The 17,343-nt window shown below is 40.2% G+C and overlaps 1 protein-coding gene across 5 annotated transcripts in view; it reads right to left on the bottom strand.

The window, feature by feature from the left end:
• PTPRA (protein tyrosine phosphatase receptor type A) overlaps positions 1-17,343 on the bottom strand; it is a 170,620-nt gene that overhangs the window by 121,353 nt on the left and 31,924 nt on the right. The window contains exon 1 of one of the 5 annotated variants that reach the window (XM_052651293.1): positions 15,168-15,242. The exons of the other annotated variants lie outside the window; for them this stretch is intronic. The gene's annotated coding sequence lies outside the window, so the exon portion shown is untranslated. Of the gene's footprint in view, positions 1-15,167; positions 15,243-17,343 lie in introns of those variants that run through there. 5 annotated transcript variants of the gene reach the window in all.

Raw genomic sequence — 17,343 nt, forward strand, 5'->3', positions numbered from 1 at the left:
TCTAAAGCCAAAACTATAAACCTCCTTAAGCCTCAGTTTTCTCCCTTGGAAAAAGACTATAGAGTCTGCATTCACTATTCTCTGCCTTTTCTAATTCCAGCTTCAACAGCTGGAAGTTCACAGTTCATGTACCATTGAAGCCTGGCTTGGAGAATTTTGAGCATTACTTTGCTAGCATGTGAGATGAGTTCAATTGTGCAGTAGTCTGAACATTCTTTGGCATTGCCTTTCTTTGGGATAGGAATGAAAACTGACCTTTTCCTGAGGAACCAGATATCAAATTGCCAACATCTGTTGGATCATTGAAAAAGCAAAAGAGTTCCAGAAAAACATCTACTTCTGCTTTGTTGACTATGCCAAAGCCTTTGACTGTGTGGAAAATTCTTAAAGAGATGGGAGTACCAGACCACCTGACCTGCCTCCTGAGAATCTGTATGCAGGTCAAGAAGCAACAGTTAGAACTGTACATGGAACTACAGACTGTTTTCAAATAGGGAAAGGAGTACATCAAGGCTGCATATTGTCACCCTGCTTATTTAACTTATATGCAGCAAATATCATGAGATGTGCCGGGCTGGATGAAGCACAAGCTGGAATCAATATCAGTTCAGTCCAGTCACTCAGGCATGTCTGACTCTAAGATTGCTGGGAGAAATATCAACAACCTCAGATACACAGATGACACCACCCTTATGGCAGAAAGTAAAGAACTTAAGAGCCTCTTGATGAAAATGAAAGAGAAGAGTGAAAAAGTTGGCTTAAAACTCAACATTCAGAAAACTAAGATCGTGGCATACAGTCCCATCACTTTATGGCAAATAGATGGGGTAGCAATGGAAACAGTGAGAGACTTTATTTTGGGGGACTCCAAAATCACTGCAGATGGGTACTGCAACTGTGAAATTAAAAGACGCTTGCTCTTAGGAAGAAAAGCTATGACAAACCTAGACAACATATTAAAAAGCAGAGACGTTATTTTGTCAACAAAAGTCTGTCTAGTCAAAGCTATGGTTTTTCCAGTAGTCATGTTTGGATGTGAGAGTTGGACTATAAAGAAAGCTGAGCACCAAAGAGTTGGTGCTTTTGAACTGTGGTGTTGAAGACTCTTGAGAGTCCCTTGGACAGCAAGGAGATCCAACCAGTCCATCCTAAAGGAAATCAGTCCTGAATATTCACTGGAAGGACTGATGCTGAAGCTGAAACTCCAATACTTTGGCCACCTGATGCAAAGAACTGACTCGATGGAAAAGACCCTGATGCTGGGAAAGGCTGAAGGCAAGAGAAGGGGATGAGAGGATGAGGTGGTTGGAAGGCATCACCGACTCAATGGCCATGAGTTTGAGTAAACTCCGGGAGTTGGTGATGGGACAGGGAGGCCTGGCGTGCTTCAGTCCACGGGGTTGCAAAGAGTTGGACATGACTGAGCTGAACTGACTGAACCCATCAGAAGAATGTCCACAAGTTGATCATGCCCTCTTTAAACAATTACTATAAAACTTCTCACTATCTTCCTCAAGTTGAGACACATGGTTTTAAGGGCATTAGCCCACTATGGGTCCCTTTCCCTGGCGAAATAATAAAGCTACCCTTCACTACTTCACCCAAAACTGCAGCACCAGTGTACAGAGAAGCTGAGCTTTTGGGATCACTTTCAATTCTTTTGGGCATATACCAGAAGCAGAATTGCTGAATCATGTGGTAATTATACGTTTAATTTTTAAAAATATCTCCAAAACGTTTTCCACAGCTGCTATATACCACTTTACATCCCCACCAACAGTTTACAATGTTCTAATTTCCCCACATCCTCACCAACACTTGTTTTCTGGTTTGTTTGATAGTAGCCACCCTACTCATGTGAGCAGGACAGACACTTTATGTCCTAGCAGACACAAAGCTTTACTGCTCAGAACCCTCTTCAAAAAGGGACTTCTTATTTAGTTGTGGAGACTGGTAAGCTGACAGCTTCCTGCTGTTAATCCCTTTAGAATTCACCTTAGCTTTCAAATAGAGGTTATCCTTTCCTCAGGACTCGTTGTCCCTAGCCAACGAGTGGACAATGCGGGGTGGTACAATGGTCTCGACTTTTCAAACCAGTCAATTTGGCCATCTGGGCTGACAGATTTTGTCAGGTGTGCACTGCAGTCTGATGGCCTTCCATGCCCAACCTAATCTGTTCTGCCACTTCACAGGCATTACTCCTCAAAAAGCCCTTTGTTTTCCTATTCCATCTCAATCTAATTCCTGGAGAACCCAATTGGCACATATATTAAGTGTACTACTTACACTGATGAAGTAACAAAAACCACTGGGGAAAAATATGCCTCCCAATTAAATAAACTAAAATGTTAATGATGGTGAGACCTCTGCACTATTTAAGTATTCCTTATTAGTGTTAGTTTCTCAGTCATGTCCAACTCTGTGTGACCCCATGGATGGCAGCCCGCCAAGTTCCTCTGTCCATGGAATTCTCCAGACAAGAATACTGGAGTGGGTTTCTCCAGGGGATCTTCCAAACCCAGGGACTAAACAGGCTCCCCTGCACTGCAGGCAGATTCTTCACCATCTGAGCCACCAGGGAAATATTCCTTAACCACCATCTATTACTGATACATAATAATAAAACCATTAGAAGATGCTAAATTCTGCTCCTAAGGAAATATTCTAATGGTAGGATAAACTGGTATATTTTGTACACACTGTGCCCAAAAATTCACTAAGGAGTCAGTCATAAACAAATTGCTGGTGTTCTTAAAAAAAAAAAAAAAGCATATGCCCAGGTACCAAGGAACGAAAAGATCAGGCATTGGGCTTCACAGACTTTTCATAGGGTTCCTTATTTGTTTATAAAGACTTTCAGAAGAGACAATGGAGCCTGTTCATTCACCCTCATGTTTTCATAGATGAGATCAATGCCCCAGATAGGATGAGGGAAGAACATTTGTTGGCCTTGTTTCTCAATGCCTATGTCCAAAGAATGCTCAAACTACCGCACAATTGCACTCATCTCACATGCTAGTAAAGTAATGCTCAAAATTCTCCAAGCCGGGTTTCAGCAGTACACGAACTGTGAACTTCCAGATGTTCAAGCTGGTTTTAGAAAAGGCAGAGGAACCAGAGATCAAATTGCCAACATCCGCTGGATCATGGAAGAAGCAACAGAATTCCAGAAAAACATCTATTTCTGCTTTATTGACTATGCCAAAGCCTTTGACTGTGTGGATCACAATAAACTGTGGAAAATTCTGAAAGAGATGGGAATACCAGACCACCTGACCTGCCTATTGAGAAACCTATATGCAGGTCAGGAAGCAACAGTTAAAACTGGACATGGAACAAGAGACTGATTCTAAATAGGAAAAGGAGTACGTCAAGGCTGTATATTGTCACCCTGCTTATTTAACTTATATGCAGAGTACATCATGAGAAACGCTGGGCTAGAAGAAGCACAAGCTGGAATCAAGATTGCCGGGAGAAATATCAACAACCTCAGATATGCAGATGACACCACCCTTATGGCAGAAAGTGAAGAGGAACTAAAGAGCCTCTTGATGAAAGTGAAAAAGGACAGTGAAAAAGTTGGCTTAAAGCTCAAGATTCAGAAAACGAAAATCATGGCATCTGGTCCCATCACTTCATGGGAAATAGATGGGGAAACAGTGGAAACAGTGTCAGACTTTATTTTTTGGGGCTCCAAAATCACTGCAAATGGTGACTGCAGCCGTGAAATTAAAAGACGCTTACTCCTTGGAAGGAAAGTTTTGACCAACCTAGATAGCATATTGAAAAGCAGAGACATTACTTTGTCAACAAAGGTCCATCTAGTCAAGGCTATGGTTTTTCCATTGGCCATATAAGGATGTGAGAGTTGGACTGTGAAGAAAGCTGAGCACCGAAGAATTGATGCTTTTGAACTGTGGTGCTGGAGAAGACTCTTGAGAGTCCCTTGGACTGCAAGGAGATCCAACCAGTCCATCCTAAAGGAGGTCAGTCCTGGGTGTTCTTTGGAAGGACTGATGCTAAAGCTGAAACTCCAATACGTTGGCCACATCATGTGAACTGTTGACTCACTGAAAAGACTCTGATGCTGGAAGGGATTGGGGGCAAGAGGAGAGGGGGACGACAGAGGATGAGATGGCTGGATGGCATCACTGACTCGATGGACGTGTTTGGGTAAACTCCGGGAGTTGGTGATGGACAGGGAGGCCTGGCGTGCTGCAATTCATGGGATTACAAAGGGTCGGACACGACTGAGCAACTGAACTGAACTGACTGATGTCCATTTCTCTTTCCAGCTAAAGGGATAATATGTCTAAATGTAGGAAGCACATTAAACATACAATTCCAAAAAGGGTAAAGTAAGATTACCCCAAGAACTGTTCAAAATGTGTCTCTATGAAAAACTGAATGGTGGCATCCAATACCACCATTCCAGGCAGTTAGCAAGTGCTGACTCCCTCAGTGCATGAATAGACACAAGCCTTTACCATCTTAAAGAAACTTTCAAACGAAATCTCTAATGCCTTCCATTCCCAGCTATCACTTTCTCCCCTTTCCTTCCCTGCCAATCTTCTCAACAGTACATTTAGTGTCCTGCCAGGGGCCAGCGTGAGGAATTCCGCCCGTGGCAAAGGTCATGAGGAAGGAGGCTTGGCATATGCAAAGGCGTAATCAAACCTCAGGAAACCCCCTGTTCCCGAGCATCTACCCCAAAACCAGAGTCTGTTTTATGCTCTCCCCCATAACCGTTTTTCTCAGAGGAGTAAATGTGCAGCTCCAAGGCAATAAAAATTCTTCGGCGTGACAAGAGTGTTTCAGCTTACGGACTCCTCTGAAGGTTATCTAGCCCACCTGTATAAGTTCGTCCGGCCACATGTGATTGTTTACAGCCTCCCAATCTAAGAGGCATGAGATGTTTTAGACTTACTAAAGGCAAATTCTTTTGGGGAGTTAGAAATTATTATAGTGGGTTGGTTAGGAATTATATTGGTGAAGGGTTTTTCATTTGTTGTGCTAACAATTGCTGCTAGTCCCTGTCCTGGGTGTGACAAGGGTGTCTTAGGTCAAACCTCTCTGCTGACAGACTAGCTTGTGTGACAGGATTATCCATACTGCCACTACGCACATGATTGTTTACTACCTCTTAACCATAAACAGCACAGAGAGTTTTGGAGTATTTTGAGAGTCTTAATTAGCATAGGGCTTTTTCTTCTTGTTGAGTCAATGATTGCCACCAGGCCTCCATATCCTTAGGCACCTGGGGATATATTAATCAATGTATTTGGAATATAGTAAAGGAAATATAGTAGTTTTTGATGTTAGCAATACTAGACTTTTGAGTTAATGGATTTTCTCTTTTGTAATAGATCACTGTACTTTGTTATAAATCACTGTGTCCTTGCTATGTAAAAATGTAACTTTATCACTATCTTAAGACTAAATAGATCTTAAGGGGAGCATTGGTGAAAGGATTTTCATTTGTTGGGCTGATGTTTGCTGCTAAATCTCCATGTTCCCTACCCTTATAATGAATATAACTAGCATATAGGAAGAAATAAGTATTAATCTTTAAGCATATAGGAGAAATAAGTATTAACCTTTGAGACTAATCATGTTAACCTTGGGTTAAATAAATTCCTTTCTTGATTGTAACTCACTACACCCTCACCCTATAGGAGGGTAACTTTATTTGGAGGGTGGTGCCTGGTTTAAGAAAAAACACCCTTGGAAAAAATAAGTTTTTGGTTATCAGAAAGAAAGGATCATAAAATCCCTAAGACCTTTTAATGTGAAGCAACTGATTTTGATAAAGGTCAGGACTGCTGACCCCCCCCCCCACCCGTGACTCTGTATTCATCCCTATGTGTAACAAAAGGTATATAAGCAAACCTAAAAATAAAGAAAATGGATCAGTTTCCGGAAAGACTGATTCCCCCATGTCGCTTCTTTCTTGCTCCCGTTTCTCTGGCTGAATTCCCATCTGGATTCAGCCTCCTTTTCTCCACTACACTATCTCCTACTACACTATCCGTTTCTAATCTCTCTATATATCTGTAATTACATATGTATTTTTCCAAAGACGCCGACGCCGTCCCCACCTTCGAATTCCCTGGATCCACGGGGGCTGGACCCCGGCAGTGTCCCTCCTCCTCTACTTCATACCCTTTGACATACACTCTCACTTTGTCTCCACAGGAACTCCTCTTGATAAACAGTCAACAACAATCTTCAAAGATTTCATAATCCTTATTTATACCACCAAACTGTGAATCTGACCACTGCCACAAGTCCCATCATTACTCAACCAGAATCAACAAGCTGGAATCAACACTACTGGGAGAAATATCAAGCAGCTCAGATATGCAGGTGATACTACCCTAATGGCAGAAAGCAAAGAGGAACTACAGAGCCTCTTGAAGGTGAAAGAGGAGAATGAAAAGGCTGGCTTAAAATTCAACATTCAAAAAACTAAGATCATGGCGATGAATTCAACATTTAAAAAACTAAGATCATGGTGATGCTTGCTCCTTGGAAGAAAAGCTATGACAAACCCAGCCTAAGCATATTATAAAGCAGAGACATCAATTTGCCAACAAAGGTCCATATAGTTAAAGCTATGGTTTTTCCAGTAGTCATGTATGGATGTGAGAGTTGGACTATAAAGAAGGCTAAGCACTGAAAAATTCATGCTTTCAAACTGTGGTGCTGGAAAAGGAGACCAAACCAGTCAATCCTAAAGGAAATCAACCCTGAATATTTATTGGAAGGATCGATGCTAAAGCTCCAATACTTTGGCCACCTGATGTGAAAAGCCAACTCACTGGAAAAGACCCTGATGCTGAGAAAGACTAAAGGGAAGAGGAGAAGGGGGTGCCAGAGGATGAGATGGCTGGATGGCATCACCACCTCAATGGACATGAATTTGAGCAAATTCCGGGACATAGTAAAGGACAGGAAAGACTTGTGTGCTGTAGTCCATGGTGTCCTAAGAGTTGCACACAACTTAGCGACTGAACAATAGTAAATAAAAATCACCATCTATCCCAGGACCAGCGAACTTTTTCTGTGAAGAGCCACACAGTAAACATTTGGCTTTGGAGGTCATATGGCCTCTGTCACAGCTACTCAGCTCTGCTGTTGTAGCATAAAAGCTGCAACAGACAAAAGGTTAACTGTAGCTATAGTTTAATTTCATTTCAGAACACTGAAATTTGAATTTTACATAATATCCATGTCATAAAATATCATTCTTCTTTTGATCTGACTTTTTTCCAACCATTTAAGGATGTTAAAACAACTCTTAGTTTGTGGGCTGTGCAAAAACTATCAGTTTGCAAGCTCTGGTCTTCCCTTTTACCAAAGCCAGAGATCCTAGGTGTCCCAATTCCTTCTTCTCCCTTAGTCATGAGAGTCAATCATTACCTCTAGTAAAGTACTTGTCACACACTATTCTAAGTGTTCATGGCCTCCTTCAACTGACAGTAAGATTCTTGAAGCTAAGAAATATGTCTGTTCTAAGACGACAGTTTCTTTTTAGTTTGGCTCATTCTTGAACTTAACAGTAACGTTTTAAAATGCATTATCTAAAGGCTCAGGCAAACGTGGAACATATTCATTAAGTACAAATAATAATGATCTTTATTCAGTGCTTCAGTAACTGCTCCATTTGTTTTCTGGGTGCTTTTTGTGCTTTTCAAGGCCTTGAAATGCTGTATAGGTCTTGAAACAATGAATTTGAGATGTCAATACAGTGGCTAGTTACCACTACAGCTGGGTCTATGAGCAGTCTTTATGCCTTCTACACACCTGTCCTTTCTAAGTGGTACCTTCAACCATAATCACATCTTCAAAGTCATTCAATTAAAGAAAGAAAAACAAGGCATAGTAAAAGGAAAAAAATAAATAAAAGACATAACCAGACACATCTAAAAAAACAGTAGCTCAACAAAGACTGTAATAATAACCATTTGTTAATGCTTAGTATGTGTTAGGCACTGTATCAAAGTATATAATGCACGGTATTTAACATATCTTCAAACAAGCACAGAAAATAGACGCTTCAATTTGCAGATGAGGAAACTGTGGCACAGAACAGTTAAATAACTTGTCCACAGTCAAACAACTAGTAGGTGACAGGACTGAGACTCGAACTGAGGTATGCTGGTTTAGTCGCTAAATCATGTCTGACACTGTCACCCCATGGACTACAGTCCACCAGGCTCCTCTGCATGGAATTTTTCAGGCAGAATACTGGAGTGGGTTCCTTCTCCAACCCAGGCACACATGATTCCAAAATCTATGCTCTCACCACTGGCAGAATAGGGCCTATAACCAAGGTACATCAATATCCACTAGAGGAAAAGCTTCCTTCAGAAGTAAAGTTTCAAAGCTCTACTTAAAATGTATCATACTTGTCATATAATTACAAAACTCCTAAGTATGGTGCAATGTACACAGACAGTGAGGCTTTCTAATCACTGTCTGACTAAATAAACTGGAAGAGTCAATTCCTTGGTATAGCAGAACCTCTTACTCTAAAGATGGGAAACAAAATCTTATGGCAAATTAGAACACTCCCATGGTTCCATTTCCTACGGTTAATAGAGCCATTGTCAGGAAGTCCCATGCTTACTATAGCAACCACTGGTCTTGCTATTCACCAAGTTTCTGCCTTTTTGCTTCCTCAGGAAACAGACAAGAAAATCAGGCTCCTGATGTTTTTTAAAAGAGGAAGCTGCCACTTAAAACTGAAAATTAATAAATGAATATGTAAAAGTAATTTTATATTTTGGATGACACCCAATATTTCCGTATATTAAACTCAATCTTTAAAGCACACAATCTTATCTTTTTTTATCTTCAAATAAACCTCTTTCAAGTGCACATAATTGTGGTAGAATTCAGTTCCTTACAGCTGTAGGACAATGGGCCCTATTTCTTTGTTACTTCTTATTCAACTGTGGCAGAAGAGGGCATGAGAAAACAGTCACATCCTAGGTCTTAGGGGAGAGTCACTGGGATAGGCCACTAAGTGAGAGTCCTTGACTTTGTACAGGGAAGAATTTAACAGTAAGTCGGAAGCAGAGTGAAAACAGATTTATTCAGGGAGAATCACATCCCGCAGATAGAATATGGGCTTGTATCAGAAGGCTACAGGGTCCTAGGAGATACACATTCCATAGACAGAAAGTGGCCCATCTCAGAAGGTGAGATAAGAGTGGTTAGTTTTTATGGGCTACGTAACTCCAAATATTGGGGGGAAGCAGTAGGGATTTCCAGGAATTGGGCAACTGCCCACTTTTTGGCCTTTTATGGCCAGCCTTCGAACTGTCCTGGTACTGGTTGGGAGTGTTATTTAGCATAATACATTATAATGAGCATATAATGAGGTTAAAGGTCTACTGTAAGTCATCTTACACCATCTTGGGCTTAGTTGGTTCTAACTAGTTTTTGTCATATCCTCAATGGCTATGTCATTCTTTGACAGTTGGGCCCTGCCCGCTTCCCTCCTATCTCACAAGGGCCATTCTCAGCTGCTAGAGGTCATCTGCAATTCTTGTCATATGGACTCTTTCATCTGCAAAGTCAGCAATGGAAAAATCTCCCTCTAATTCAATTCTTCTCATGTTTTAACTTACCCGACTCTTTCTTGCTCTGACTCTGGACCCAAATTTTAAGTTAGGCCTTTCTGCATAATCTCCTTTTATTGACTCAAAGTCACTTTTATTAGTAACTTGATCACATCTTTAATATTTCTTTTGTAATGTAACATTAAGCACCGAAATAAAATTTCAGCAAATTCACAGGTCCAGTACACATTCAAGAGAAGGAAATTCTACACAAGTGTGGGTCATCAGGGGTCATTTTAGAGTTCTGTCAACCAAAGATAGACGAAGATTTCTTAGATTGGATACAAGAAGCATGAATCATTTAAAAAAAAAGTAATTAATCTGTGGCTTCCCTGGTGGTTCAGTGGTTAAGAATTCAGCTTGCAATACAAGGACAATGGTTCAATCCCCGGTCTGGGAAGATCCTACATGCTTCGGGGCAACTGAGCCCATGTGCCACAACTAATGAGCATGCACTCTGGAGTCCACAAGCGGCAACTACTGAAGCCATGCACCACAGCCACTGAAGCCCACATGCCTAGAGCCTAAGTCCTGCAACAACAAAAGTCATCACAATGAGAAGCCCTTGCATGGCAACCAGAGTAGCCCCAGCTCGCAGCGAGAGAAAGCCCACGTGTAGCAACGAAGCCCGGCACAGCCAGGACAAGTGAACAGATATCTTTTCAAGTGATAATTTGAACTTCATCAAAATTACAACTTTCTGCTCTTTCAGAAACACCACTCAGTTCAGCTGCTCAGTCGTGTCCAAATCTTTTTGATCCCATGAACTGCAGCACGCCAGCCCTCCCTGTTCATCACCAACTCCCAGAGTCCACCCAAACCCACGTCCATTGAGTCAGTGATGCCATCCAACCATCTCATCCTCTGTCATCCCCTTTTCCTCCTGCCCTCAATCTTTCCCAGTATTAGGATTTTTCAAATGAGTCAGCTCTTCACATCAGGTGGCCAAGGTATTGGAGTTTCAGCTTCAACATCAGTCCTTTCAGTGAACACCCAGGACTGATCTCCTTTAGGATGGACTGGTTGGATCTCCTTGCAGTCCAAGGGACTCTCAAGAGTTTTCTCCAACACCACAGTTCAAAAGCATCAATTCTTTGGAGCTCACCTTTCTTTATAGTCCAATTCTCACATCCATACATGACCATAGGAAAAACCATAGCCTTGATTAGACGGACCTTTGTTGGCGAAGTAATGTCTCTGTTTTTTAATATGCTGTCTAGGTAGGTCATAACTTTCCTTCCAAGGAGTAAGCGGCTTTTAATTTCATGGCTGCAATCACCATCTGCAATGATTTTGGAGCACAGAAAAATAAAGTCAGCTACTGTTTCCCCATCTGTTTCCCATGAAGTCATGGGACCGGATACCATGATCTTAGTTTTCTGAATGTTGAGCTTTAAGCCAACTCTTTCACTCTCCTCTTTCACTTTCGTCAAGAGGCCCTTTAGCTTTTCTTTACTTTCTGCCATAAGGGTGGTGTCATCTGCATATCTGAGGTTATTCATATTTCTCCTGGCAATCTTGATTCCAGCTTGTGCTTCATCTAGCCCAGCGTTTCTTATGAGTACATTATGATGTACTCTGCATGTAAGTTAAATAAGCAGGGTGACAATATACAGCCTTGATGTACTCCTTTCCCTATTTGGAACCAGTCTGTTGTTCCATGTCCAGTTCTAACTGTTGCTTCCTGACCTGCATACAGATTTCTCAGGAGGCAGGTCAGGTGGTCTGGGACTCCCATCTCTTTCAGAATTTTCCACAGTCTGTTGTGATCCACACAGTCAAAGGCTTTGGCATAGTCAATAAAGCAGAAATAGATGTTTTTCTGGAACTCTCTTGCTTGTTCCATGATCCAGCGGATGTTGGCAATTTGATCTCTGGTTCCGCTGCCTTTTCTAGAACCAGCTTGAACATCTGGAAGTTCACAGTTCGTGTACTGCTGAAACCCAGCTTGGAGAATTTTGAGCATTACTTTACTAGCATGTGAGATGAATGCAATTGTGTAAGTAGTTTGAGCATTCTTTGGCATTGCCTTTCTTTGGGATTGGAATGAAAACTGACCTTTTCCAGTCCTGTGGCCACTGCTGAGTTTTCCACATTTGCTGGCATACTGAGTGCAGCACTTTCAGAGCATCATCTTTCAGGATGTGAAAGAGCTCAATTGGAATTCCATCACCTCCACTAGCTTTGTTTGTAGTGATGCTTTCTAAGGCCCACTTGACTTCATATTCCAGGATGTCTGGCTCTAGGTGAGTGATCACACCATCATGATTATCTGGGTCGTGAAGATCTTTTTTGTACAGTTCTTCTGTGTATTCTTGCCACTTCTTAATATCTTCTGCTTCTGTTTGGTCTCTACTATTTCTGTCCTTTATTGAGTCTATATGTGCAATTAATGTTCCCTTGGTATCACTAATTTTCTTGAAGACATCTCTAGTCTTTCCCATTCTGTTGTTTTCCCCTATTTCTTTGCAGTGGTCACTGAGGAAGGCTTTCTTATCTCTTCTTGCTATTCTTTGGAACTCTGCATTCAAGTGGGTATATCTTTCCTTTTCTCCTTTGCTTTTTGCTTCTCTTTTCACAGGTATTTGTAAGGCCTCCTCAGACAGCCATTTTGCCTTTTTGCATTTTTTTTCCTTGGGGATGGTCATGCTCCCTGTCTCCTGTACAATGTCACAAACCTCCATCTATAGTTCAACAGGCACTCTATCATATCTAGTCCCTTAAATCTATTTCTCACTACCACTGTATAATCGTTGGGGATTTGATTTAGGTCATACCTGAATGGTCTAGTGGTTTTCCCTACTTTCTTCAATTTAAGTCTGAATTTGGCAATAAGGAGCTCATGATCTGAGCCACAGTCAGCTCCTGGTCTTGTTTCTGGTGACTATACAGAGTTTCTCCATCTTTGGTTGCAAAGAATATAATCGATTTCATTTTGGTGTTGACCATCTGGTGATGTCCGTGTATAGTCTTCTCTTGTGTTATCGGAAGAGGGTGTTTGCTATGACCAGTGCATTCTCTTGGCAAAACTCTATTAGCCTTTGCCCTTTACTCCAAGGCCAAATTTGCCTGTTACTCCAGGTGTTTCTTGACTTCCTACTTTTGCATTCCAGTCCCCTATAATGAAAAGGACATCTTTTTTGGTGTTAATTCTAGAAGGTCTTGTAGGTCTTCAGAGAACCGTTCAACTTCAGCTTCTTCAGCATTACTGGTCGGGGCATAGACTTGGATTACCGTGATAGTGAATGGTTTTCCTTGGAAACGAACAGAGATCATTCTGTTGTTTTTGAGACTGCATCCAAGTACTGCATTTCAGACTCTTCTGTTGACTATGATGGCTATTCAATTTCTTCTAAGGGATTCTTGCCCACAGTAGTAGATATACTGGTTATCTGGGTTAAATTCACCCATTCCAGTTCATTTTAGTTTGCTGATTCTTAAAATGTTGACATTCACTCTTGCCATCTCCTGTTTGATCATATCCAATTTGCCTTGATTCATGGACCTAACATTCCAGGTTCCTATGCAATATTACTCTTTACAGCATCAGATCTTGCTTCCATCACCAGTCATATCCACAACTTGGTGTTGTTTTTGCTATGGCTGTCTCTTCATTCTTTCTGGAGTTATTTCTCCACTGATCTCCAGTAGCACCTACCGACCTGGGGAGTTCATCTTTCAGTGTCCTATCTTTTTGCCTTTTCATACTGTTCATAGGGTTCTCAAGGCAGGAATACTGAAGTGGTTTGCCATTCCCTTCTCCAGTGGACCACATTTTGTGAGAACATTCCACCATGACCTGTCCGTCTTGGGTGGCCCTACACGGCATGGCTCATAGTTTCACTGAGTTAGACAACGCTATGGTCCACGCGATACCTTAATACTAACTGATGTTAAATATGCTTTCACTTGTAAACCTTGTTAATACTTTCTGAGGGATAGAAGGGGATATAAGGAAAGTTTCAGTTGCCACAATCTGTCCTTAACTTTAACTTGTTAGACAAATATTTCTAGAGTTCCTACTATGTGTCAGATACAGGTATAAATATTCTTTTACTATAGGGCCTTAATCCTGGATGTTTCCCCAGCATCTATCAAAAAAGCAACTTCTGTTTTAATAGTGTGGTAAATGAGACTCAAGTGATGAACAAATAAACAAGTAGTAGATGGGCAAGGTAATTTCAGAGCACGATAATCACTATGGAGAAAATAGAAAAGAATTAATACCACATACTATGCAGCTGTTTACAAATGTGGAGATTTCTTATCAGCAGAGTCAAGTGACACCATCAGCATGGCTTGGTGGTAAAGAAGGTATCTCTGTAGGCAGATAGATTTGTTGGGTTCACAACCCTGCCTCCCTCACTCCCTGTGTAGCTCTGAACAAATTATTTCACCTTCCCCCCCTCCTCTTTCCCATCCCCTTAACAGTATTTATCCCTCATGAGGTGAATCGAAGATTACAGTTGATACATGAAGTGTTTGGTGCTGTGCCTGGCAACCCAGGAAGTGGTTGGTAACTGTTAGTAAACAGTACCGTTGGTCATGTTAAGAAAACTTAGGGACCAGAAAAACAAGCAGCAAAATTATAAGAAAACTTTTGTTTACTTGCTTGCTGGTTTTTAAACATTGACAAATGTAGCAGTATTTGCTTCCTGTAAAAGTCTCAAGCAATATTCAAGTTGTATTAAGTGAAAAGTGAAAGCCTGCCATGTTTTCGTTTGCCTTTCCTGGTTCAGTATTGGATCAATAGTTCACACAGTTACTGACATTTGTATTTAATTGGTAAACCATCTTTGTGCATTTTTCTAATAGAGTATTGGTCTGTTTCTTTTCTGTAGCTACTCTCTCATTCTAGGATGATATTAACCCTTTCCTGACACACTGTTGCAAAACTGCAGTTCATCATCTAGTTTTGCTTATATTATCTTTTCAAGCAGTCACATTTTATGCAACCTTTTCCTTCCTGATTTTGGCCTTGTGTAATGCTTTACCTTAAATAAAGATGAGTAAACTATCTGATTTTAGTAAGATCTGCAAGTTAAGAAACACATTTTTACATTTTCTAATGTTTAGAAAAAATAGAGTACTATTTCATGATATGAAAACTATATGAAATTCAAACTCCAGTGTCCACAAATAATATCAAATGCAGTTGTACTCATTCATTTACATGTTGGCTATGTATGGCTAGCTTCATCATTAAAATAGCAGAATCAAGTAGCTCCTTGTATATGTGGTGCTTAGAGCTTCACACTGCTGTTCAGTGTACCACAAATCACAGTGACCAAGTTACAAGTCAACAGCATTTTGAGTGCCACACACACATATTGGCATACTGTGATAGTGTTTTTTTTTTTTTTTTAATTACCAGTACATAGCTGTCAAGTTAAAACAAGAAAAGAGAGAAGTGGACTCTTTTCAATGCACAGTGGACAGTGTGGATTATTTTGCTAGCAAGTCAGATGAGAAAACATTGTTTATTATGCAATGACACTACAGCCTGTGGTAAAATAATTCAATATATATAAACATTACCAGACTAAGTAGTCATCTCAATATTCCCAATTCACAGGAAAGCAACGGTCAAAAAAAGTAGAAAATCTGAAGTAGAATATCTCATCACAGCAGAATTTCTGGAAGAAAGAAAGGGAAGGAGTATAAAACAAAAAATTAAGCTGCAACAAAAGTAAATTTCCAAGAAGCTCATTTGTTAGCCAAGCAAGGAAAGTAATTTGCTAATTGTGAGTTAGTAGAAAGCACGTAGGAGTTCCCTGGCGGTCTGGTGGTTAGGATTCTGTGCTTCCACTGCTGGGGTCCTGGTTTGATCCCTGGTCGGGAAACTAAGGTTCTGCAAGCTAACTAGCATGACCAAAAATAAAAGCAAAATAAAATAATGCTTGAGAAGGCGATGGCACCCCATTCCAGTACTGTCGCCTGGAAAATCCCATGGACGGAGGAGCCCGGTGGGCTGCAGTCCATGGGGTTGCTAAGGGTCGGACACGACTGAGCAACTTCACTTTCACTTTTCACTTTCATGCATTGGAGAAGGAAATGGCAACCCACTCCAGTGTTCTTGCCTGGAGAATCCCAGGGACGGGGGAGCCTGGTGAGCTGCCGTCTATGGGGTCACAGAGTCGGACACGACTGAAGCAACTTAGCAGCAGCAGCAGCAGCAGCAGCCAGAGCTCAAGAAATATATTCAGAGAAACTAAGCTTGAGATTGTTATTAGCCTTTCAGCAAAACCAGCTGCTCCAAAGGTTGAAGACAATGGGAATAAAATTTGTCATCTTTTTTTTAAGGCAAATGATTTCAAGTAAATTACCCTGTCCGTTGATGAGTTAGACATTACTAATACAGCTCAGTTGCTGTTGTTTACTCAAGGAATTAATGCCAAGTTTAAAGTATTTGAAGAATCAGCTTCTATGAATAGTCTGTGTGGTGAGAAACTGAGGAAATACTAATTTGGAACAAGCTGAAATAGAAAGATGAGTTATAACTGATGATGTTTGTAAAAATATATATGGAGTAATAAAAAGGCTTAGTTGGATAACTTAGAAAGCTTGTGAAAATATAAGGTGGTTGTTTATTATTTTTCATCAGCAGGTACTCTGGAAAATATCTAAATTTATCATGTTACTGAATGAACCAATAGTGTCAATGGTGAACTTAATTCGCTGTCATGAGCTAAATCACTGTCAGCAACAGAAGCAGAATAACCTGTCTTGCCTGCTCATGCAGGAGTTTTATGGCTTAGCAACTGTAATGTTTTACTGCGATAAAATTTTTTTAAAGCTCAGGGCTGAGATTCCAGTTTCAGAACACTAAAACCTTTTCAGTCACTATTATCACTGATGGCTCTGAAACTTAGCTTCTGTTGTAGGTTTTATAATATTTAATAAATTCAACCTAACATTATAGGGTAGAACTGAACTTATATGTGAAATCTAAACTGTAGTTAATTCATTTAGACAAAAGCTATTACTCAAATTGTAAGTAATATCAAGCTGTTTCATACACTTCCAGTGCTGTCAAAAAGTTAAAACAAAAAGTGAGATTTCAATTCTCAATAAGTTTGCAGTGAATACATATTTTAGATTAAATTATAATTCTGGAAGCATTTTTAAGACTTTAAGGCAAGTGCAAAGAATATTTTCCATGTCTCAAAATCTATTTAACAGTGTAATTATGGCACTGACATCTAACATTCAATTGGAAGTAATTAATCTACAATGTAATGATACACTAAAAGGCAAATACTAAGAGAAAACTACAATTCTACAAATGCTTCCCAACATATTAATATGCTCAATTAAAACCATATGCTTGTGGGCTGATTTCAATTGGCTATATACATCTGTGTGAAGATATTTCCAAAGATGAAATTCGTAAAATCTCATTATAGATCAGCAATAACAGATGAACATTTGCAATCAATTCTGATGACAGGAAACACTAACTCTGAACCCCAATTAAGGAAAATGTATCATCATTTTTCTCATTAGTGTACCTATATTACAAAAAGTGTACTCAGCAGTAACAGTAATTATTACTATTATCATATTTGAATTTCATCAGTAATAAATTTGTGGAAATATATTTTCTCTCTTGTTATAAAGTACCTACATAAGAGCCTCAATTTTGCTTTTTGGACTGAAAAATCTAGAATGTTTACTCTCTGGCTCTTCATAGAAATTGTCTGATGACTATGCT

Source organism: Budorcas taxicolor, chromosome 13 (genome assembly GCF_023091745.1).
Source record: "Budorcas taxicolor isolate Tak-1 chromosome 13, Takin1.1, whole genome shotgun sequence".
Lineage (NCBI taxonomy): Eukaryota > Metazoa > Chordata > Mammalia > Artiodactyla > Bovidae > Budorcas > Budorcas taxicolor.